At 43.8% G+C, this 24,714-nt stretch overlaps 1 protein-coding gene across 2 annotated transcripts in view; it reads left to right on the top strand.

The window, feature by feature from the left end:
* The window catches only part of FAM168A (family with sequence similarity 168 member A), a 2,303,849-nt gene that overhangs the window by 2,181,302 nt on the left and 97,833 nt on the right, over positions 1–24,714 (top strand). The gene's annotated exons all lie outside the window — the stretch shown is intronic.

The raw sequence follows: 24,714 nt of genomic DNA, 5'->3' as shown, positions 1-24,714 counted from the left end.
CCTGGTAAACCTTTCCAGCACTCCTGAGAGGAGGCCCGACTGTCCTGCTCTGGAGGCAGTCGGGGTCGCTAGCTTTATACCCTCAGGCCTGGCAAGATATAACTACAGACAAGTGGGTAAAAAGCGTAGTCACCAGAGGTTACTCCATACCCTTCCTATCCTATCCCATTCCAAGGAAAAGACTCCCAGATGTACCGCCCCATCTGCGAGAGCCAGCAGCTTTAGAAATTTCAAAGTTGCTAGAAAAAGAGTCATCCAGCCAGTCCCAGCGGACCAGCAAGGATTCGGGACTTACTCAAGGTTCTTTTAGTTCCAAAGAAAACAGGGGACTGGAGGCCCATTCTAGACCTAAGCTACCTCAATACTTTCGTCAAGAAAGAAAAGTTCGAATGGTCACGCTTCAATCGATCCTTCCATTCTTACAGAAGGACGAGTGGATGTGCTCAATAGATCTAGAGGATGCATACTACCACATCAAAATGGCCAGGGCATCCAGAGATCATTTGCGCCCGGCTGGGAGCCAGTCACTTTCAATTTCGAGCCCTGCCCTTTGGTCTGACCTCAGCCCCAGGGTCTTCACCAAATGTATGGCAGTGGTAGCGTCTCACTTGAGACGTCAGGGATTCCAGGTGTTTCCGTATCTGGACGACTGGCTCCTTTCGGCCACCACCCGGCGTCAACTACTGCAGGCCAGAGACTATGTTCTTCAACTGTGTGTTCACCTAGGGATCTCCGTAAATTTCGGAAAATCCTTACTTCAGCCATCACAAAATATTTTGTTCATAGGAGCAGAGTTAAACACACGTCAATTAATTCTGAGGCTTCCCCCAGAAAGGATATTATCTCTGCAGACTCACATACGTCTTCTACTCTTGTCAAGGAAATCTCCTGCAAAACTAGTACTGAAGGTGTTGGGTCTCATGTCAGCCTCCCTTATTGCAATTCCCCTGGGAAGGCTGCACATGAGAGTCCTACAATGGCTACTGTTTGCTCAATGGTCATTTCAACAACTACCTCTAACACACGAGATTCTTATAACAAAGACTTGCAAAACAGATCTAAACTGGTGGCTTCAAACGTGCAACCTTTCCCAGGGGAGGCCGTTTGTGCTTCCCACGCCCACAGTTACGGTGACCACGGACGCTTCCCTGATAGGGTGGGGGGGCATCTTTCAGGGACAGACAGTCCAAGGCGAATGGACCAATTTGGAGTACAATCTGCACATCAATGTTCTAGAGTTGAGGGCAGTGTTTCTAGCGTTGCAACACTTTGCTCCCCTTCTTCCTCTAGGGACTATTGCAGTTCAGACGGACAACATGTCGGTAGTCTGGTACATAAACAAACAAGGGGGAACCAAGTCCTATCAACTATGCAGAGAGGCCATGAGAATTTGGCAGTGGGCGGAGTCCACGGGTCGCTTTCTAATAGCAACGCACATCCCGGGGTCATCCAACGTCATAGCCGACAGGCTGAGCAGAGCAATTTTGTTACCGCACGAGTGGTCTCTGAAACAGTCAGTGGCGAAAAGGATTTTTCGCGTGGGCCAGCCTTCCTGCGACCTGTTTGCGACTCAAATGAATGCCGAATGCAGGAGCTACTTTGCCCTATTACCCCTCCAGGGAAGTCCCCAGGACGCACTGGTTTACGATTGGCCCCGGGACTCCTATATGCATTTCCCCCATTTCCTCTGATATCGAAGTTTCTCCAGAAAGCCAGGAACCTACACAGGACGATAATCCTCATTGCTCCATTCTGGCCTCATCAAATTTGGTTTCCCTTTCTAAAAATACACTGCATTCGGGGACCCTGGATTCTGGACCCAGAGCCAGATCTATTGACTCACTCGTCAGGGGTTCCCCATCCCGCGCTCCTGTCACTCCATCTAGCAGCTTGGCTGCTCCAATTCCCAACTTAGCCAGGTCTGATCTTTTGTCACCAGCAGTCCAGGATATATTAGTGGCTTCGCATAAAGCTTCCACTACAAAGACTTATACTAGCAAATGGAAACGGTTTGTATTCTGGGCGAATACACACCATGTGGATCCCTTTATAGCTCCTTTGAATAAGATATTAGAGTTCTTAACAGACTTATTCCATCAGGGTGCTTCTCCTGCTACTCTAAGAGTTCAATTGGCTGCCATTTCGAATTTCCATGTGGAAGAATGTGGGGCTCCTATTATGGCTCACAGACTTTGTAAAGCCTTTTTAAAAGGAGTTTTTCATATTAGACCACCGGTCAGATCTCGTACGTCACCTTGGAGTCTAAACTTGTTGCTATCTAAATTAATGTTGCCCCCTTTTGAACCTGCCTCTTCTTGCCCATTAAAATTTTTGTCCTGGAAAACTCTCTTTCTGGTAGCCATTACTTCTGCTAGACGAGTGTCTGAACTTCAGGCTCTCTCCATCAAGCACCCTTATTTGATCTTTCACTCTGACAGAGTTTCTCTTGAACCAATTCATCCTTCCTCCCTAAAGTGTGTTCCATTAACAATATTAATCAGTCCATTGAATTACCCACTTTCTTCAAAACCACTCCAACAAAATGGAGTATATGTTACACAAATTAGATGTTCACAGACAGCTAAGGTTTTATTTGGATAGAACAAAAGATCACAGGAAAACAGATCAACTCTTTGTGGCTTTTGCTGATAGCAGGAAAGGACTTGCAGTTACCAAAAGAACTCTTTCTAAATGGTTAACGGATTGTATAATCTATGTCTACGATTCTGCAAATCAACCCCTTTTACACAAACCCAAAGGACATTCCACAAGGTCGATATCTACGTCTTTGGCTCATGCAGCTCGCCTACCTCTGGATGCTATTTGTGCGGCTGCTACCTGGTCTAAGCCACATACATTTATTTCTCATTATAAAGTAGACAAGGTTTCTAGGGACAGGGCAACCTTTGGTTCCACTGTGCTCAAGAACGTCCTCCCGTGAGTTCCTCAGGATCAAGGAGCTAGGACGCTACCCATGTGTAAGAACAAGCGAGATTGAACACTATCACATATAGAAGTTATGTCCTTACCATAACGTTCCATGTGGAGTGTTCATCTCGCTTTGTTCTTACAGTCCCACCCTCCCACCCTTAGGAAGAACGTTCTTTGATGCCTGGCCAGAAGCATTTTTTGCTACTATTATTATTCTGTGTACATAGTTGGTATACACATATATGTTTATATGTGTCTGTTTAGATATGTTTATGTGTGTAAGCATGAATGTGCTTTTATGTAGATTGGTTTGCTTGCAAACTAGATCTGAGGTAAAGGCAGAGGGGGATTGTGGGTATTAGATTGTCTCGAGCTTCTTCTCGATGCAGAGCTTGCAAGAGGCCGGCACGGAGCCGAGGATCGGCTCCGAACCCATGTGTAAGAACAAAGGCGAGATGAACACTCCACATGGAACGTTATGGTAAGGACATAACTTCTATTTTGGTATGTTGGCAAGCTAGATGGGCATTAATGCCTGTGCTTGAAATATTTATATGTATGTATAGTGCATTTGTCAGCCAGATCTTAAAGAGAACACGGAGTGCACCAGTAGTGTGCAAAAGGTCCAAGAATGGCATTTACATGGTGGGGAAAAAAGAAAAAAACCTCTAAAAATCAAACTGTTGGGTATTACCATTCATCTTCGGAACAGCTAATAGCACTATTGTATCACTGCAGCCTTCAAAGTAAACCTTCCCTGCATTAATTGTGAGTGGGAAAGGACTCTGGCTTGCTGATGTTAACATTTACAGTAATACTGGGAAACCAAGACATTTCCTTTTATGTTCACAAGTAATGCGGGCAGTGGGACTTAGGTTACTAAACCATGACTATCCAGACTATCCAGCTCGCAGTAGGACAGGTGGTAACCTTACTTGTAGGCCAATCATAAGTGGAACATAGTAAAAAAGAAATAAATCTACACATACAAAACGCACAAGCAAAACCCATTTTTACCCAACTCAGGGTAAGGTAGTTGAGAATGTGAGGAGGATGCACCTAGCCCACACACCTCTGTTGTCATCTTAAGTATATAACTTTCTGAGTCTGACATGGTCTGGCTCATCTTCCTTACCACCAGGACAGAGTCCCAAGCTGTTCTTCTTGGGGTGTCATCTTGAAAGAACAACAGACATGGCATGTCCATAATAAGTCCCATTTACTCTGCGACATGGGTGAATGGCAGTATGTTTGGGACAGGCTGAAAACACTCCTATGATGTAGGGAACATTTTTATGTGTGTGTGGAAAATGGTGACATTTCTATTAAGGGTGCGTGTATCAGTGGGATAGTTATGCAATGTCTGGAGGAGGCCTAGGGCACATGGATGTCTTTTGTTGGGAACACCATCTAGAATGCACGCAGAATACTGACACATGGTGGTGTACACTGCTGTGTCATGACTACAATATCATCCAACTTGGAAACCACAACTTCAGGTTATCAACGCAGATAACTGGTATAACAGTTGTATATATTTATGCTGCTATTATTTTCGTATTTTGAATTACAACACATTGCAGCACCTGTTACTGAGACCACCTCCTTGTAACTGTTCATCATTTTTTCTTCATTACATGATTTGCACATAGGCAGAATGATGAATCACAGGAAATTTCGTATCATCTAAGACCATTCATTTTCTCTGATCCATACTGGTTTTGATAAAGATTTCTTGTCTCTTGTAGGTGTTATTGATCTTATTCTTTATGTTGCATGTGTTAAGCATCAGTACTGTCACAGCAAGTTACCTAGATGCTAGACTGCAGGTAGGGAAATCAGAGTCTGAGAAAGAATCTCTGCAGTCTTGATGCAGACTGTCTCTTGTTACAGAATTACAGATCTGTGCTAACATAGTTTCTGTGGTAGCTACAGCTTCACAGTCAGACTGAGGACACGCACTTTTCATTATGAATTCCTGCATAAGCTCAGGATGTCCCTGGCTGTCTATCAACAGTCTTTGAAAGTGCAGTGTGCAGCCATTTTAAGGGCAAGTTGTAACTGTCAGTTTGAAAGAAATGAGGATGTTCTTCATCTCACATTGCTGCAGTCCTTACACTTGGGTAGTCCGCTGTCCTCGGTCGGCCCGAATATCAAAGTATAAGGCTGACGTCGGTCAAGGCGCATTAGACTGACATCAGGACGTCAGGGTACAAATGCGCATGACCGACGTCATATCCTCAGTCTTTTTTGCCGTATGGTCCGATGCAGAAGCAGCGTTGCAAGTGCCGTTCGGCGTTCTGAAATTTTGAATTGAGTTTCAGACCGAGTCAAAGTTGGCTAAGTACCCGTTGAATATTTTAGTTTTTCTTGCCTCAGTGGTTTACCGGATGTCAGAAAAAGTGAATAACTGTATTTCTTGTGGGAAACAGATACCGCATAGAGATTATCATACTTTGTGTATTCCTTGTTTAGGGCCTGAGCACGACGTTGTTGGGTGTCGCTTTTGTGCTAGATTCAATAAGCGCACTATTAAGAGAAGGTTAGATTGTGCCAGGTTAGTCTTCGGGAAGCGGTGCAATTATAATATGCCGTCGGATGCTCCGACGTCCGCTTCTTCGAAGAAGCGCAAGGACAAAGCAGCTAAGCCCAGGCTAGAAGAGCCGTCCGTACCGGACGCCGGTTCTTTAGAGGTGTCGGTGGAGCCGGAGGTTTCTCTGGAGTCCCAGGGGGAGACTTTGTTATTGCAGGATGTGGCCTCTCAGGAGGCAGGTCAGGCTGAAGGGGCTTCTCAGGTTACTGTACTCCCTCCTTCCTAGGGTGGTTAGGCCCTCTCCTTCTGTTTCCAAGGCTTCTCCCAGAGGCAGGCCAGGTTTAGCTTCAGTTGGTGTCACTCCTAGTTCTTCAGGATCTGTGCCCAAGAAGCATATGCTTAAAATGGCAGAAGATTTGATTACTTTGATTAGAGGTTCTTTGCCCTCCTGATAAGAGACCTAGGGTGGAACCTGAGTTGGGGAGTTTTGAGCAGGCTTGGATGTTTCAGAGTCTTCGGCTGAAGACTTGCAGGAGTATTCTCCTTATTCTGATTCTGATGTGGATGATTCTACTCCTTCTGCTTCTCCTCCTGAGGATTTTTCTTTTCAGAGACTCTTCATTCCATGAGGGAGCATTTTAAGTGGGAAGGTCAGGACTTCTCTGATTCCAGGAAAAGGCTTAGGGAATTTTTGTTTTTACCCCAGCATAGGCCTTTGGCTATACCTCCTGTTCTGGATGTTGTGGAAGATGTGTTTGCAGAGGCTTCTCTTAATCCTGATTCTTTGCCTCCTGCTCCTGTTAAACCGGATAGGTATTACAGGGTGCCTGAAGCTCATAAGTATCTTTTTAAGAGTCATAGGGTGGACCCAGAAACTGTTAGTCAGGGGCCTAAGGGTGTTAAGGCTTCTGTTGTTAAAAATCCGGTTCCTCCAGATAAAGAGGCCAGGGCTTTGGATAGATGGGGAAAGAAAGTCTATACTTCTTCCACCCTAGCTATGAGGGCTTTGAATTGCCAGTTTCACATGTTGAAATACCAAAACTATCTACTTTCTCAACTGAAGTCCAAGGTAGATGCTCTGGCGGAAGGTATTGAGTGTAAAGAGTTACAAGATTTAGTACATGTTTATGAACAGGTGGGTAAGCATTCTTTGCAATGTGGTTTTGATGCTGTACAGGCCTCGTCTAGGGTGGCTGCCACTGGGTCAGTTCTTCGCAGGCACGCCTGGCTGAGGGATCAGAATTTATCTGACCATGTTAAGACAAGGATTTTAGATGCTCCTTTACAATCTGATGTGTTGTTTGGTTCACCTGTTGAGGCAGTCTTAAAGAAAATGGAAGACAAGGCTAAGTCTATGCAGACTGTTAAAGATTTTTTGCAGGTTCAGCCTCCGAAGTTTAGTAGAAATTGGCCTACCCAAGGTGTGGACGTATCCTTCTTATGATTCCCAGTCTAGGGGCAGAGCTCAGGGCTCTTTCAGGCCTAGAACAGGGAGTTCACCTGCACAGTCTTCGGGTGAGGGCAGGGGTCAGTCCTTTCGTAAGCAGACCCAATGACCTACCTTTTCAGCTGCCAGAGCTTTCTCGTCTGGCAGCACCTTTGGGAGGAAGGTTGGCACTTTTCAAGGAAAATTGGAGTTTAATTACCCAAGACAGATGGGTATTGGATATCATACACCAAGGTTACAGGTTTTATTTCCATACCATGCCTCCTTTCAAAGGCATGCCAGACGTTCCTCCTCAGCAAAGAATAGAGGCTCACAAACAAGTTTCTCTGCTACTTCAAATAGGGGCAATACAGCCGGTCCCTATGCCAGAAGTGGGCCTAGGATTTTATTCTCGCCTGTTCCTAGTACCAAAGAAGGGGAACACGTGGAGACCAATTTTGGATTTATCTATCCTCAACACTTATCTGGACATTCCCAAGTTCAAAATGTTGACGTTACAACAGCTTTTACCTCTGCTGGGCAAAGATCATTGGATGGTAACTTTGGATCTCAAGGAGGCTTACCTTCATGTTCCTATCAGACTGAGTTGCAGGAAGTATCTGCGTTTTCGGGCTGGGACTTCTCATTATCAGTTCTCTGCATTGCCCTTTGGCTTATCTACTGCGCCCAGAGTGTTCACGAAAGTTCTGGCTCCAGTGATAGCTTTCTTCAGGCTAAAAGGAATACAGATCTATCCTTATTTGGACGATTGCCTGATTCTGGCTCAAGGGAAGGACGAGCTTCTTCATCATTTGGAATATGTGATAGCAGTGCTAAGATGCCTGGGGTATTCTGTGAACGAAATAAAGTCCAGTCTAGTACCTTCTCAGGACATGTGCTTTCTGGGTGTAAGACTGAATACAGCATCCCAGATGGCCTTTTGACCCCGGACAAACAAAAGAATCTTTCCCTTTACTTTCATCAATTGTCTCATCAGTCCAGGCTGACTGCAAGGACAGTCCTTCAAGCCTTAGGGTTCATGGCATCTTGTATTCTGGTGCTTCCCAATGCCAAACTGCATATGAGGAAGCTACAATGGTATCTCAAAATGTATGGACACAGCACTGCCAGGATCTGGACACTGTCATTCAGATAATACCTTGCATTCAAAAGGAATTTTTGTGGTGGGCTCAGGAATGTCACCTAAACAAGGGACTCTCTGTGACCCGACCAGAGGCGAGTCAGATTCTAACGACAGATGCCTCAGACAAAGCTTGGGTAGCTCATCTAAATGGAAAGTGGATACAAGACAAGTGGCCTGCCAGACTACAACATCTACATATCAACTTGAAGGAGATGTTAGCAGTCCAGTTTGCATTAATAGCTTTCAAGGATTTACTTCTTCCAGGGCAGGTGTTGATTCTAACAGACAACACAACTGTCATGTGGTACATCAACAAGCAAGGGGGAACACATTCTTATCCTCTGTGCAGGCAAGCAATGATTTTGTGGGAGACTGCTCTCAGTTTACAGCTACATCTTCAGGCAAGGTTTCTGCCGGGAGCACAGAACTCCTTAGCAGATGTGTTGAGCAGACGAATTATGGATCCCCACGAGTGGAAATTGGATCCTCATGTATTTCAAAAATTGACAGTGTCATGGGGAACTCCAGACATAGATCTGTTCGCTTCTCCACTAAACCACCAGCTGCCAAAGTTTTGCACGAAAAGGTTTCATCCCACAGCTTGGAGAGTGGATGCTCTTTCTTTCAATTGGAGCAATCTACATGTGTATGCCTTTCCACCTCTGCCTCTCCTCCCAAAGGTACTTCTAAAGGTCAGACAGGACAAGCCAAAGATGATTTTGATAGCTCCAGATTGGCCTCGACAGCACTGGTACCCATTACTGAGAAGTCTGGTACGGGAGCCTCCATGGCCTTTGCCTTCGATTCCACACCTGTTGTCTCAGGAGAACAGTCATTTACTCAATGTCAAGCTTCACTCTCTTCACCTAACAGCCTGGCATATTCTGTTTTGAACCATAGAGGGTCTCAACTTCCACAGCAAGTTTTGAATGTTATTTTGGAAGCTAGAAGGCCTAGTACAAGGAAAGTGTACGCAGATAAATGGAAGAGCTTTTTATTTTGGAGTACAGCAAAGGATTTTGATGTTTCTGAGCCTAATTTAAGTGTGGCTCTTCAATATCTTACTGAGTTACTGGACAAAGGTTTGTCCTTCTCTTCTATTAAGGTTCATGCTGCAGCAATTTCGGCTCACTATGACTGTGACCCACCATTGTTTTCTCATCCTTTGTTCAAGCAATTTCTTAGAGGGGCAAAGAATATAAGACCCCCACGTAGAGCTCCTACTCCTGCTTGGGATCTCAATTTTGTGTTGGAGAAACTCACTCTACAACCTTTTGAGCCTGCAGCTACTGCCGAGTTGAAATATTTATCATGGAAGACTGCTTTTTTGTTGGCCATTACCTCTGCAAGAAGGGTTTCTGAATTGCAGGCCCTTATGGTGGTTGAGCCTTTCTTAATTTTCCATAAGGATAGGGTATCTTTATGCACTAATCCTTCCTTTATGCCTAAAGTGGTTTCTAGTGTGGCTTTAAACCAAACTATTCATTTGCCTACTTTTTATGCAAATCCCCAAAATAAAGGGGAAAAGATTTTGCACACTTTAGATGTACACAGGCAGTTGCGATATTATTTGAGCAGAACTAAAGGGTTCAGGCAGTCTCAGCAGTTATTTGTTTCTTTTGCTTTGAGTTCTCAGGGCAAGCCTGTGTCAAAACAAACTATTTCTAAGTGGATTGGGTTTTGCATTGCTTTCTGTTGTTCCCATCATGGCAAGGAGATTCCAGCTGGGATTAGGCCTCATTCCACTAGGGCTACTGCCACTTGACAGCTTTTTAAGGGGTGGCAACTAAAGATATTTTGGAGGCAGCTACTTGGAGTTCAGTGCATACTTTCTCTAAGCATTATCACCTTCCACTTTACTCTAAATCTAGGGCTGGTTTTGCCACTGCTATTTTACAGGGCATTTTGGCAGCTCCTGCTTCTTTATAGTTTTGCCATCCTCCCTTACCTCTGCTTTGGGATTCTACCCAAGTGTAAGGACTGCAGCAATGTGAGATGAAGAACATAGTACAGTTTTGTACCTACCATAAATGTAGATGTTCGAAGATCCACATTGCTGCAGTCCAATTTACCCTCCCTCCTTCCCCTCTGTAGTTAGAGGCGGTTGTGTGGGTTGGGTTGTAAATATTGTGTATATTGTTTATATTGTACATATTATTAGTGCAAGGGTGGTTGGTTGGTTGTTTGCTGTCTTTTGGTTTTGACCTTTCTTTTTAGGGTCTTCTGACATCTGGGGCAAGAAAAGACTGAGGATATGACGTCGGTCATGCGCATTTGTACCCTGACGTCCTGATGTCAGTCTAATGCGCCTTGACCGACGTCAGCCTTATACTTCGATATTCGGGCCGACCGAGGACAGCGGACTACCCAAGTGTAAGGACTGCAGCAATGTGGATCTTCGAACATCTACATTTATGGTAGGTACAAAACTGTACTTTTGTTGCCATAGCTGTAATACAATGCAAGATTAATCTTTTTCCAGGCACGCTCCAGTTCAATAGGCAATATAGCTATGAAATATTTACTGATCAGCAGGCACGAGGACTCCTTCACATCCTTGTGCAGAAACAGTAAAAGTTTGGTATGGGGCACTGAACCACAGTATCACTTAGCAGGCTGGGCATCTTCATGAACAAATGACTATTGTGGTAGACTCTGAGCAGATTTCTGCCATTAACATGTGAGTGGAGACTGAAGATGACATTTGTTCTTTGTATTTTCTTTCTTGGAGAGCCACATAGGTTGACCTCTTTTCTACACAGCACATTTCTTACATTCCTGGGCTTTATGCACAGTGCTTGTATCCCACTCCATGGGAGACAAATGCCTTTTCCTACCAATGGATGCACAGACTATACAGCATCTTCCTTTTATTTCTGAAAGTACCTCAGAAAGCCAAAACTAACATAGCAGACCTAGTCTTAAGAGACGCAAGATGGCCAAGCAGCTATGGTTTTCTCTACTATTCCAGATGGTTGCTTGTTTTCATATTCTTCCTCTCTTAGCAAAGCTCTGCTGTTTCAACAGTGACAACTGTCCCCCAGCTCTGAAGAACAAGATGCCACCCTGCTACCCAAAGTGTGCTATGTTTTGTAGTATGTAAAAAATAATGATGGAGAACTCCACTGACTTTAACAGCATGGCTGGTATAGTCACATATTTTTGCTGCTTTGAGCACAGTTTTCTTTTTTGCTGCCTGAATTAGTTTTTTTTTTTTTTTTGTATTAATGTGCAGATGTTCTTCGTGTTTCACTGTTGCAGTCATTACATTTGGGTAATCTGCTGGCAGGTTGCCCTCAGTCGGCCTGATTAACAAAGTCTTGGGTCCTGCGTCGGTTGCTGTCCCTTCTTCCATGACATCAGAGGTATAAAACATGCAGCTGATGTCATTACATCAGTCTTTCTTGCCGCGCGGTGCCCGAAGCAGAAGCAGTTCGCAAGTGCTAGTCGCCGACTCCTGAAATTTTCATTTTCGAGTTTCAGATCGGAAGTCTTCAACTAAAAAGCTAAGTACCCTGTTGGGGAAACTTTTTCTTGTTCCTTACCGATGTCAGTAAAAGTTAATAATTGCATTACTTGTGGGAAGCAAATCCCTTATAAGGATTTTCATTTGTACTGTATTCCTTGCCTAGGCCCTGACCACAACGTACCTTGCTGTCGGTTTTGTGCTTTATTTAATCAACGCACTATCAAACATCTGTACATTTTTGCTTCTAAATATTTTGGCTTACGCTTTAATTATCCAGAAATGTCGTTGGTTAGCAATCCGACTACCAGAATATCTAAAAGACGCAAAGAAAAAGAGAGAGACCGGCCATTGAGGTCCAAACTGCTGATGACGCTTCTCCTAAGCCAGTCGCCAGTTCGCCAGTACTCAAGGTGCTTTTACAGCCCCTGATACCTGCTACTTCTGATTCGCAAGCCTCTATTGAGACCCATTCGGAGTCCGGTATGCAGCAAGATGCTTCAAGTATGGAACCCGCGGATGTCTCTACCTTGGATGGGTCCAGAGTCGCTGTGCAGGCACCGGCTTTCCAGGCCTACAGATTTGTATATTAGACTGACGCCATCTTCAAAACTAAGGCCAAAATCTCAACCTATGCCTAAAAAAATGACGCCTGGGCCACATGTGCTGGCCCCTATGCCTAAAAAACAAATGATAAAAATGGCTGAAGATTTAATTACTCTGATCAGGGGTAGCCAACCCCCCCCCCCTTCTAAGAGGCCTAGGCAAGACATTGATTATGAGTCTTCTGAACAGGATTCTGTTTCTTCTGACTCTTCTAATGAACAGGAATTGTCTATACCTACTTATGAGGACTGTGATGCAGAAGATTCCATTCCTTCTGCATCTCCCCCTGAGGATTTTTCTTTTGGGGAACTTTACGTACCTTAAGGGAACATTTCCACTGGGAAAGTCAGGATTTCTCTGAATCTAAATAAGAGACTTAGGGATTTTCTTCTTCTTCCTCAGCATAGGCCTTTGGCTATACCTCCTGTTCTAGACATTGTTGATGATGTTTTTTCAGAATCTAGTATGGCTACTGATTCTCTGCCTCCGGCTCCATGTAAGCCAGACAGATACTACAGGGTTCCTGACTCCCACAAATTCCTTTTCAAAAATCCTGTTGCAGATCCTGAAATCATTTCTCAGGGTCCCAAGGGCATTAAGGCTTCTACTGTTAAAAATCCTACCCCTTCTGATAGAGATTCCAGGGCGCTGGACAGATGGGGTAAGAAGGTTTACACTTCTGCAACCTTGGAAATCAGGGCTTTAAACTGTCAATTTCATATGCTAAAATATCAACAGCATATCATGGGACTGCTTAAACAGAAAATGATGTTAATTTCTGACTGTGTGGAAAACAAAGATTTACAGGATTTATTGCATTTAGCTGAACAAGTTGGAAAACATACTTTGCAATGTGGTTTTGATTCTTTGAAGGCCTCTTGCAGGGCTGCTGTAACTGGGTCTATGCTAAGAAGGCATGCTTGGCTCAAAGAGCAAAATCTGCCTGATCATGTTAAAGCAAAATTGTTGGATGCTCCTTTACAATAGGACCGTCTCTTTGGTAATAAGGCTGAAGACGTTTTAAAAAAGATGGAAGATGAAGCTAAATCTATGCAAACTGTGAAAGATTTCTTACGAGTGCACACCCCAAGATTTAGTAGGCACTGGCCTACTAAGAACTGGTCCTTTCCAGTTCCTTTGAGCGCTTCTCAAGTCAAACCCAGACATTCCAAAGGCTCCAGGTTTCAGTCACAAGGGACTTTCAGAACAAAACAATGGGGTGCCTCCTCTTCCAAATCTGGAAACAACAAGACACCTCCCTATGGTAAGCAGTCTCAATGACTTCCCTTTACACTTACCAAGCACTTAACCACCCCTTTGAGGGGAAAACTGGCTCTTCATGCAAGAAACTGGCAACTTATAACCCAGGACAAATGGGTTTTAAATATAGTATCCCAGGGATACAGATTTCATTTCCACATGTTGCCAGTTCCAAACGGATGGCCAGATCTGCCCCCAAATCAGTGGGCAGAGGCCCAGAAACAAGTACTTTCCCTCATGAGCATGGGGGCTATTCAACCAGTACCAGAAGAGGAAAAGGGCCAAGGTTTCTATTCAAGACTTTTCCTGGTACCCAGAAAAGACAAATCATGGCATCCATTTCTGGACTGATCTACTCTAAACACCTTTCTGGACATTCCAAAATTCAAGATGCTGACTCTTCACCAGTTACTTCCTATGCTAAGCAAAGATGCCTGGTTGGCAACTCTAGATTTAAAAGAGTCTTACCTGCATATCCCAATTAGGGAATATTGCAGAAGATACCTCCACTTCAAAGCAGGCTACTTGCATTACCAGTTCTCTGCACTGCCCTTTGGCTTTTCTACTGCGCCCAGGGTCTTTACAAAGTGCCTGGCTCCAGTAATTGCATTTTGCAGGCAAAGAAATATTCAAATATATCCATACCTGGACAATTGTCCAATTCAGGCAGAAAACAAGGACACTCTTCAAAACCATCTGGCGTTTGTAAAAAAGGTTTCTAACTTGTCTGGGATACACTATAAACAAAAAGAAATCACAACTGGTACCCTCTCAAAAAATTACATTCCTGGGTGCAAGCTTGAATACAACTGCCCAGATGGCTTTCCTTACGCCAGAGAAGCAACTTCATTTGGTGACTTACTTCAAACAGGTGTCCACAAAAACCCTGCTTTCTGCAAGGCAAATACTGCAAGCCTTGAGGTTCATGGCCTCCTGCATTCTTCTAATTCCATATGCAAGACTGCATATGAGGAAACTTCAGTGGTACTTAAAAAGTCTATGGAGTCAGCATCATTACAGCCTGGTAACAACGATTCCTGTCTTAACTTGCCTGCAACTAGAGTTCCTATGGTGGGCGAGGCCTGCCACCAAAACAAGGGACTGCCATTCATACCACCCCCTGCTGCCCAAACCCTAACTACAGACGCATCAGACTATGCTTGAGTGGCACATCTAGCAGGGAAGTGCATTCGGGGCAAATGGAGTCCAAATCAAATGCACCTTCATGTCAATCAGAAAGAAATGCTAGCTGTACAGAATGCACTGACAGCCTTCAAGGACTACCTTCATCCAGGACAACTAATGATAAAGACAGCCAATGCCACGGTTATGTGGTACATAAATAAGCAGGGGGGTACACACTCCTACCCTCATTGCAGATTAGCCATGGCATTGTGGAACACAGCCTTGACATTTCAAGTACAACTACAAGCTCAATTCCTGCCAGGAAAGCTGAATACTCTGGCAGATGAACTAAGCAGAAATCTCATGGACCGATATGAATGGAAACTGGAACCACGGATTTTCAACATGTTGACACGCAAATGGGTGAGCCCAGACATAGATCTTTTTGCCTCACCCCAGAACTATCAGTTGGACAAATTTTGCACAAGAACTCATCACAAAAAAGCCTGGAAAGTGGATGCTTTCCCAATCCACAGAACAAGGGGGAGCGGATTCTGCATTCATTGGATGTACACAGACAACTTAGATTTTACTTAAACAGGACAAAATCTCAAAGAAAGTCTGAACAACTGCTGTTGGCATTTGCTGCAGGGGCAGAGGGAAAGGCTGTTTCAAAGAGAAACATTTCCAAATGGATAAGCCATTGTATTTGTTTCTGCTGTATGCACCATGGTCGAACTATCCCCCAGGGGATCTGATCCCATTCCACCAGGGCTGCATCTACTTCAACAGCCTTTCTCAGAGGTGTTGCTACCAGTGACATTCTAGAAGCTGCTACTTGGAGCTCAGTTCATACTTTCACCAAACATTACCATTTACCACTTTTCTCTAAAACCAGAGCTGGCTTTGCCACTGCTGTCCTGCAGGGCCTTATAGCTGGTCCTAATGCTGTATAATTCCCTCCACCCAACCTTAGCTTTGGGAATCTACCCAAATGTAATGACTGCAACAGTGAAACACGAAGAACATAGTACAGTTGTGTACGCTTACCATAAATGTAGATGTTTGAGTGTATTCACTGTTGCAGTCCTGGTTACCCTCCCTCCAGCCCCCTATTTTTCTCTGGTTATACCTCTACTTTCTCTCACTATGCTTAAAACCCCTTTTGGTTGGAGGTATATTTTTGTGTTTTTAATTTTATTTGCTCCCCATTTGGGGGGCACCTGACATCTGGGGCAAGAAAAACAAATGTAATGGCGTCGGCTGCATGTTTTATACCCCTGACGACATGACGTCACAGAAGAAGGGACTGCAACTGACGCAGGACCCAAGACTTTGTTAATCAGGCCGACTGAGGGCAACCTGCCAGCAGATTACCCAAATGTAATGACTGCAGCAGTGAATACACTCGAACATCTACATTTATGGTAAGTGTACACAACTGTACTTTCCTATTTTTGCTTATGCTATGTTTAACAGTTTTATATATTATGTGAAGAAGGAAAAAAAATCTGTGTTCTGCTGAATAGAATCGGCACAAGAATTATTTAGGAAAAAAATGTGATAGTTAAAGAAATACTGCATAATACCCTTTAGCTGAGCAAAATGATACCTTTTGAAGACAAGGATGTGCATCATGTTTCACTGTTGCAGTAATTACCAAACGGATTATTTTCACTGTGGTAGCCCTTAGCAGACATATACCAGTAATTTAAACCCCTCCTTCTGGGCTGGCAGATGTTGTGCACTTGACGTTAGGATGTCTGGGTATAACCATCTTCGGCCAGTGCCATCTTACAGCCAGAGCCTGAAACATCCAAATTTGTAGACTGCATCGGTCAGTCTGAAGACCAGAGCGCATCTTAAAGCTAAGTGTGCTGTTGGTGAAAACTTCCTTTTTTTCATTGATGTTTATTAAATTAGATGAGTTCTAGGACTAATATTTGTCTTGATTGTGGAAAACAAGTACTACATCAGGACTTTTATTCCATTGTTTTTTTTTGCTTAGGCCTGGAGCATGGTGCAGCTAATTATCTCCGTTGTGCTCATTTTAACAAGTACACTATTCATGGTGGAGCAGAATCCCTTACACAGTGTCTAGAAAAGGAAAAAGGACATCAGGGGTCTTCACGTGCTGTGGCATTCGCCGGTCCTTCTGTTTTTGACCCTTCTTATAAATGCAGGGAGAAGCATCTAAAACTGCCTAGGGTGGCAGATGACACAGCTTCGCCATTGACCAGTCTGATCAGGCTTGTGATTGCTGTAGGACAGGAGGTGCCTTTGCAGTCCCTTCCAGTGACTGAGAATGTGACAGCGACTGCTATTGAGTACCCTTTGGAATTTGACAGGCCTCCTGACCCCGCCACGTTCACACAAGCCAAAGGATGGGGGTTATTGGCAGAGTTTGAAGCTGTTTGTGGGTTATGGCTTCCAACTTCCTTGCTAGGACTTCAGTTAGGGAGGATGGAGTCCCAAAAACTTCCAATAGGTCATCAGTTGACTGTGCACAGGTTTCACCTGCCCATGGCCTGGTTCCCAGTACCTTTGACACCACGCTCAGGACCAAGCCTAAGGCTGAACCAAAAAGGATTCTTCCTGTCATACTTTAGCCTAGACCTTCAGACTGGCAACCATTCCCAAGCCTACCTGCAGGACCTACTAAGACTGATTGAGGATTTGCTTCATATTGTAACTTCCAAACAGCATAACCTATTAAACATTTTGCTCCTGTAGAATCTGTTTCTGTGGAAAGAAAGAATGCCTCTCCCCCCATCCTTCAGGAATCCTCAGATTCTTATGAGTCAAATGAGGATGAGTTGGCTTATGTAGACCAGTTGTCCACAGATTAGTATTCTTATTCAGAGTTGGATGACATTCTGGCCTCAGCCTCACCATCTGAGGACTTCACCTTTGGGGAGATTCTCCATAAAATGAGGGAGCACTTCCATGGGGAAGCTCAGGATTACCCTCAGTCCAAGAAGAAGGTTAGAGAATTTTTGAAGCTCTCTGATCACAAACCTATGGCCATTTCTCCGGTTCTGGAAGTAGTGACAATGTTATTTTGGACTCATCCCTGCAACCTGACTCCCAACCACCTGATCCTAGGAAGCCAGATAGTTTCTGTAGGGTCCTAGATTCCCACAAACTTCTTTCTAGGAATCCTACTGCTGATCTTGAAGAGGTGACTCAGAGTCCTAAGGGGGCTAAAGATAGCACTTCCAGGAACCCATTGCAAATGATAAGGAGGGGAGAATGATGGATCTGTTTAGCAAAAAAGTTCATAATTCTGCCACCTTCGCTATGAGATCTCTTAGTTGCCAGTTCCATATGGCTAAATACCAGGAAACTCTGTTGGGCCATATGAAAGAAAATCTGGAGGAGAAACAAGAGAAAGCCCTCTCCAAGGAATTGATGGACATCTGCAGTTCTATCTCTCAAGTTGCAAAGCATTCCTTGTATTGTGGCTACTATGTTCTAGAAGCATCCAGTTGGGCAGGTGCCTTAGGGTCTGTTATCCGCTGACATTCCATTAAGGGAACAATCCATCCTAGACCATATAAATATCAGATTCTAGATGATGATCTAGACAAAGACTTCTTGTTTGGACTCAAAGCTTGAGTTTTTTTTTTCTGAAAAACTAGAGAAGAGAGTTAAGTCTGTGCAGACTCTCAGTAACTTTTCTGCAGGTTCAGACACGTAGGTTTAGTAGAAAACTATCCCATGAAGGTCCTGGTCCTTTCCTCCTCAGCACAGGCAAAGAGGAAAAAGGGTCAGAAGGGACTGAACACCAAGGGAACATAAGATGGTAATCAATACCTACCTCTAAGCCTAGTAGATCACAGCCCAGCAGGGAGCAACCATGACTCAGCCAGCCCCCTGTCTGTCCCCCCACAAGTCCCACACCAACCTCACCCTTCCTCCTAATTCCAAACTTCCCACTTTCTTCAAAGCTTGGAGGAAGGTTCCCTTTGTCTTTTCATTGAACTAACCAAGATTACCCAAGACAAACTGTTGCTAAGCATCAACAAAGCAGATTACAGACTGGCTTTCACGTCTTACCCAAAGCCTGCTAACATTCCTGCTGTCCCTCCAAATTATCTTTGATTCAGTTAGGTCTGCTTTTACTGCAAGGCTCCTTAAAAGATGTACCCTTCTAAGCAAGGGAAGTTGGTATTACTCGAGGCTTTTCCTGGTTCCAAGAAAAGAGGGAACTTGGAGACCCATTATTTGTACTTGTTTTCCAGGGTAAAGCACTGATCTCCATAGACCTTTTTCAGACTTGGATCAGGAGCACAGTCTGGTTAAGTGACTTGCTCAGAGCAGTGGAGGTTGAGGGAGTCAAACTCTGAACCACAAGAACAGCTTGTTAACAGCTCTTTAATCCTCTGTGTCAACTGCAATCCTAGACTTGTCAAGACTAAACAAATTTCAGATTTCTCCTGCTTCCAAAATTCAGAATGCTTGCACTACTTCTTGCCCATGCATACACCTTGGGCATACATAATCACCTTGGGTGTAAAAGATGCTTACCTCCATATTCCTGTTGCAGTCTCCCAGCGTTTCAAAGCAGGTGGAAATCATCATCAATTCTCTGCTCTGCCTTTTGATTTATCTGCTGTGCTTGGAATATTTGCCAAATGCCTGGCTCCAGTAATAGACCACTGGAGGACCAAGGGTATTCAGATCTATCCTTACCTAGATAGCTTCCTTATCCAAGGAGTTTCTGTGGAGAAGCTTCTTTCCACCCTACTACAAATATGACCATTTTATTCCCTAGGCTATACCCTAAACATAAAGAAATCCAGTCTCTCTACTTCCTGAAAGTTAGTCTTTCCGGGGGCCTTGCTGGCCACAGACCTTCAAGGAGCTTTTCTGCCAGAGGAAAATTTCTTCCTCCCCTCAAAGCATTTCCAGCATGGGAGGTACTCCGATGTCTGAGAAACATGGCCTCATGTATCCTAATAATCCTACTTGCCAGGCATCATATGAGAAAGATCCAATGGTATTTAAAGATGTTTATAATCAACACAGCCAATCTCTCAATCAAAAAATTCCATTCCTGTCCTGTCTGAAAAGGGAACTCCAGTGGTGGAGCTCTGCATACAATCAAAATCTAGTGGTACCATTCATGGTTCCTCACCCAAATCAGATCCTGACCACATATGCCACCTGGCTTGAAGAGCACATTGCAGTGGCCTGCAAGCTCAGAGGAAATTGGAACTAAGTTTTTAAAAAAAAAAAATCACATAAATCTAAAAGCAATCATGGCTGCTGTCAAGGGCATCCCAGCCTTCAAGGAACCATGTGAACCAGGGACTCAACCAGAGACTCTACTGATAAGACCGACAGTACCACATTGATGCTACATATAAACACGTGTGCGGGGGAGGCGCTCATTTCTGTCTTTTGTGCCACCTGACCGTTTCCTTACTGGACACAGCTCAAGCCTTGGGTGTACATCTTCAAGTCCAGTACCTGCTGTGGGAAAACAGTTCTCTAGCAGACCACCTCAGCAGTTCAGAAGTGAACCCTCATGATAGGACCCTGAACAGGAATGCATTCAGTCTTGTATGCCTTTCTTGATGTGTGCCAGAAATAGACCTTTTTGTTTCAGACGAAAACAGTCCACTCTAAAAATTCTGGTCAATAGCCAAACACTCCAAGGCCTGGAGAACTGATGCCTTCTCCTTTCTCTGGACAGGTCTGTTTCTTTATGCATTCCCTTACATTCCTGTCATCCCCAGGATATTGCTGAAAGTCAAGGAGGAAGGGCCAAGAGTGATACTCATAGCACCTTTTTGGCAGAGACAACGTTGGTTCCCTCTTCTACACAGCCTGAGCAGGGAAAAACATTGTTGCTTCTTGAGCAGGTGAACCTTCCTACTCAAAACAAGGGTTCCATTATACACCCCAATCTCATTATCTTGAGGTTGACAGCTTGGTTATTTCAGTGTCTGCTTACCATGGCCTCTGTTTGGACAGGAACATGCTAGACATCTTCAAAGCAGCCAGAAAACCTAGTAAAGTAAGTTGTGCATTTTAAAATGGAAAAGGTTTTCAGTTTGGTGCCAGGAACAGAATATCTCTCCAAGTTCATCAGAGACCAACCATGTTTTTACCCACCATTCACATTTATTCAAATATGGCCTCTCTTACTCCTTCATTAATATTCACTCTTCAGCTGTGTCAGCCTACCTCTCTGTGTAGACCTCCATTTTTATCTCAACCCCTTATGAAGCAGCTCACTAAGGGTATTATTCACCTGAGACTTGTCAGAGGAGCTCCCTCTCCTCCTTGGGATTTCAGTTTTGTGTTAGAAAAGATTACTGTACCCCCATTTGAAACCTGCTTCTATATCTGATATTAGATTTCTCTCCTTGAAAACTGCCTTTTTAGTGGCTATCACTTCATCTAGATGGGTTTCAGAGCTACAAGCCCTCATGTGCACTGAACCCTTCCTTATTTTTCTCCAGGACAGAGTTTCTCTCAGGACTAATCCCTTTTTTGTGTCAAAGTTGGTTTCTGAACTTACTCTGTCAATCAGTTCATCTCCCCGCTTTCTTCCCTCATCTTCAAGTAAAGGAGAACATATCCTGCATTCACTTGATGTTCACAGACAACTTGGAGATTACCTGGACAGGAAGAAGTCCAACCCACTTTTTGTAACCTTCGCAAGTAACAAAATTAAACCTGTCACCAAACAAACCATTTATATGTGGATTTCCAGCTGTATTGCTTTTTGTTGCCAACGTCATGGAAAGCAAATTCCACTATATATCAGATCCTGCTCCACCAGGGCTGCTGCTACCACTACGGCATTTCTCAGAGGGTTCCCACCAGGGAAATTTTTAGAGATTGCCACTTGGTCCTCTGTCCGTACCTTCACCAAACATTATAATCATCTTATTTTCTCCAAATCCAGGACTGGATTAGCTTTTGCAGTCTGGCAGGCCTAGCCACTGCTCAAATCACCTTTCCTTCTAGCCTCCTCTTTCTTTGGGAATCCTCCCATTTGGTAATTACAACAGTGAAATGTAGTGAACATAGTACTGCTGTGTGTACTTACCGTCTTCCCTCCCTCCATTCCCTGTGCCTTGCTGTAAAGTTGGGGTGGGCACCCCCCCCTTCTTTTTCCTTTTCCCTCCCTCTCTCTTTCTCTCGCTCTTTCTCATTAGGTCTTTAAGGTTTCCTACCGCTGCACACTAGCGACCTTTGGGTGCCTTGGCTCCAGGCCTGGAACTTTTCTTGGGGGGGGTCCTTCTTTTTGTGGGGGCAAGAAAGGCTTGTAAGATGGCACTGGCTGATACACTCTATACCCAGATGTCCTGATGTCAGGTGCAGGGCATCCACCAACCCAGGAGGAGGGAGTTAATCTCTGGTATTCTGGCTGGCCAAGGGCTAATGCAACAAAAATAACCCATTTGGTAATTACTGCAACAGTGAAGATACTTGAACATTTACATTTATGGTAAGTATATACAATTGTACTTTGCCTGCCATGGCTAATATGCTGTAGGCCTTGCTACACCCATTTTTGCTAATAATCCCAAGTGTTGTATTTGCTTTGCAGGTTATTTTTATTTTAAGAGAGGCTAGTAAGCTGTCTATAAAAAAATGTCTAAACATTAATGAAGGTTTTGTATTAGGCAGCCCATTTTCTTAATAAATGAGAAGTGTGAAGACTTGTACAATTCCTAAATTTCAAATTTTCTAAGTCTTCTCTATTCAGGCATGTGCTGTTCAGTTAGGCGTACGTTTCCATATCTCAGCATGTATTCACATTGTTCTATACATTTTCTCGGATTTAGCCATCAAGGCTAAATTTATCCTGTATTTATGACCAGCCCAAGGTATTGCTAAGCCCTATTCTGGAATTTGAATTTTATGATCAAGAAACTAGGCTTACTCATTTTTAAGCCAGCAAGTTCAGTGAACTTGAAATTTATTTTCTGGAAAAGTTTGCATTCTGCTGGCAGTTGCTTCATCCAAATTAATCGTGGAGTAAGAGACTGATATGCAAGAACCTGTATAGTATTTGATTTGAATAAGATGGCTATCAAGACAGATTCATTCTTAACAACTAAGGTAGTGTCTGTATAATAGTTTCTTCAAATGTCCAAATTTTTTCCACAGTAGGCAAAAAATGGACCAGTTTTTGCTCACATGTCCATAGCCATCTGAAGTGATATGCATATAAGACCAAAGACATCAGACAAACTGGGCCAGTGACTTGTTTTATTTATATAGGGCAAGCAGTGTGTTCCAGTGAATGAATCATCATCAGCCACAGGATGAACTGTCCATACCTGTGGCAGTGTCCTACCTCTGTCGATAACTGTAAAGCTGCTACTTGGATATGTGTCTGCACATCCACAGAACATCACAGACAAGGTGTCCAGTCTAGAAGCTGGACAGGATGTGGTAGGACAGCAGCGCAGCCGATGCTGTCATTACCTATTCATGATCTTGGGTATAATACAGCATAGTTGTGCTGGCAGTTCTCCCAATTTATTATTGTTACAAGAGTCTTCTCCAACATACATACTTGTGAGAGGTACTTGAAGTAAAGTCAAGTTTTCATGGAGGTGACTGTTGCAGTACCAGGGATGCTCTTCCTTCACTCCTTTACCTTGTACCCTTTTTCACTGTCTAGCCTCTTAGTTTTTTTTTTTTTTTTTTCTTTTGGGTGCTTATAATGTTTTAGGCATCTATTGCACTTTACCATGGCTATAATTATATATTTTTCATTTGAAGAATTATTATTTTTTGCTTTGTTTTTTTCTCTGACACTCCTTTCAACCAACGGCTTGCCTCCTACTGCTCATGTGGCCAGTTTGTTCCTTCAGGTCTGAGGGCTCTGTTTCTCTGTTTTGGTTTCACTTGTTCTTGGAGGCAAGTGTCAGGCATCCCATGAGTGGTGCTGTCATTCTCAGAGGAGACTGGAGCTTTTCTTCTTAGGCCATGCCTCCTACTGACATAATCAAGTAGAAGTGTGCTGTTACCCCAAGGGCAATGCCCCCACTTATGTGTTGACATGCCACTCTTTGCCTGCCACCTACGGCAGAGAGGGTTCTTATTTTGGCCCTGATGTCATCATCAGGGTTCACAAACCAGCTGTGCCCCTGCTTTACCCCCCTCTCCCTTGAAAGGAGCTAACAGGCTGATGACTCTTCATTCCAAGAAATAGCTGACTTGTCAGTCTGACTCGGTTTTAAGGAAATTTAAGGAGTCACTGCTGGAGGAAGCATTGCTAAGAATACAGAATTTGCTGAGGCACAGCAACTGAGGTAGGAAATAACCACAGTAAAATTTTAGGCAAATCTGAGAGCTCTTTGACTAGCTAGCCAAAGTATTGCACTAGGGAAAGGTTAAAGAGGTGTCTTTCATAGACTTTGGCTGAACATTTGAAATGGTACCACAGAAAAATGATTACTGATCAAAGTGTTGGCATGGATCATGGAGCAAGTCTTGGAGGTTAAGGGTGGATGACATCCTAGCCCTGTGGCAAATAGGGATAAAGCCCTAAGACCCAGATGACCTGTTTTCAAAATGGCATGGGTGCTAGAGGGAATGGAATGGAGAAGGGAAGGAGTGTGTGTCTGACACTGACTTCCCCTTCAGGGGAGTGGGGTCTGACTGCATTAGTTATGCCTATTGGGGGATAGATGATTGCCAAGCAGACTGTTGTAACATGAGTGCTGTATTGCTTAATCAAGGGAGGCAAGTGTTGGTAGCATGCATTTTTCTCATTTAATGGTAGTCATTACTGCAAACTGGCTGACTATGTGAGTGGCATTAGGAGGAATGGGAGATGATCTCTATGGGATCAACAGACTGTTCCAATCCTCCTAACCTGAATTTTGCTGTCCAAGTGAAAGATAAGAAATTGTGGACATTGACCTCTATTACCCTGTCTTGTAATGTCTGGCTCTTGCCCCTAGGGGTGAAAAAACTGATGGAATGCAGGAAAGGTTAATGTCAGTGAGGGGAAAAAAATATAAAAATAGGGAAAAAAGCGTAGATGGTGCCCACTGGTGTGCACTCAGATGGAAATCATGGTTACATGAAGACCCCTCATAGATCTGTACTTGTATAGTCCTTTGTCCTTTTAAGTATTTCTAGACTTGAAATTGTGAAGGAACTGTTGGGGAGAAGCTTTACTGTTTTATGTCTATTCCAAGCATTTTTATTCATGTAATTTTTTCTCAAGGTAGTAGATGGGT

The sequence above is a fragment of the Protopterus annectens genome, chromosome 5.part0, assembly GCF_019279795.1.
Source record: "Protopterus annectens isolate FY-2018-M chromosome 5.part0, PAN1.0, whole genome shotgun sequence".
Lineage (NCBI taxonomy): Eukaryota > Metazoa > Chordata > Ceratodontiformes > Protopteridae > Protopterus > Protopterus annectens.
Note: the sequence above shows the minus strand (reverse complement) of the source record. Positions and strands in the feature narration are given on the sequence as shown.